Consider the following 1,499-nt stretch of genomic DNA (forward strand, 5'->3'; position numbering starts at 1 on the left):
GACTCTCCAAGAAAAACACATATCATGTGGTGAATAAAAATATAGCTCCAAGTAAAGTTACCGATGGAAGTGGACGAAAGAGGGGATGCCTTCCGGGGCAACCCCAAGCTTAGGATCTTGTATATCCTTGAATATTACCTTGGGGTTCCTTGGGAATCCCCAAGATTAGGCTCTTGCCACTCCTTATTCCATAGTCCATCGAATCCTTACGCAAAACTTGAAAACTTCACAACACAAAACTTAACAGAAAACTCGTAAGCTCCGTTAGCGAAAGAAAACAAAACACCACTTCAAGGTACTGTAATGAACTCATTATTTATTTATATTGGTGTTAACCCTACTGTATTCTAACTTCTCTATGGTTTATAAACTATTTTACTAGCCATAGATTCATCAAAATAAGCAAACAACACACGAAAAACAGAATCTGTCAAAAACAGAACAGTCTGTAGTAATCTGGATCAAACGTATACTTACGGAACTCATAAAATTCTAAAATAAATTGCTGGACCTGAGGAATTTATCTATTAATCATCTGCAAAAATAATTAACTAAATAGGACTCTCCAAATAAAAATGGCAGCAGTTCTCGTGAGCGCTAAAGTTTCTGTTTTTTACAGCATGATCAACAAGACTTTCCCCAAGTCTTCCCAAAGGTTCTACTTGGCACAAACACTAATTAAAAGCATAAAACCACATCTAAGCAGAGGCTAGATGAATTATTTATTACTAAACAGGAACAAAAAGCAAGGGACAAAAATAAAATTGGGTTGCCTCCCAACAAGCGTTATCGTTTAATGCCCCTAGCTAGGCATGATGATTTCAATGATGCTCACATAAAGGATAAGAATTGAAACATAAAGAGAGCATCATGAAGAATATGACTATCACATTTAAGTCTAACATACTTCCTATGCGTAGGGATTTTGTGATCAAACAACTTATGGGAACAAGAATAAACTTGCATAGGAAGGTAAAACAAGCATAACTTCGAAACTTTAAGCACATAGAGAGGAAACTTGGTATTATTGCAATTCCTACGAGTATATGGTCCTCCCTCATAATAATTTTCAGTAGAATCATGAATGAATTCAACAATATAACCAGCACCTAAAGCATTCTTTTCATGATCTACAAGCATAGAAAATTTACTACTCTCCACATAAGCAAACTTCTTCTCATGAATAGTAGTGGGAGCAAACTCAACAAAATAACTATCATGGGATTGAAAATTGAAATCAAGATGACAAGTTTCATTGTTATAATTATTCTTTAAAGCATACGTGTCATCACAATAATCATCATAGATAGGAGGCATGCTTTCATCATAATAAATTTTCTCATCAAAACTTGGGGGACAAAAAATATCATCTTCATCAAACATAGCTTCCCCAAGCTTGTGGCTTTACATATCATTAGCATCATGGATATTAAAGGAATTCATACTAACAACATTGCAATCATGCTCATCATTCAAATATTTAGTGTCAAACATTTTAT

The sequence above is a fragment of the Triticum urartu genome, chromosome 6, assembly GCF_003073215.2.
Source record: "Triticum urartu cultivar G1812 chromosome 6, Tu2.1, whole genome shotgun sequence".
Lineage (NCBI taxonomy): Eukaryota > Viridiplantae > Streptophyta > Magnoliopsida > Poales > Poaceae > Triticum > Triticum urartu.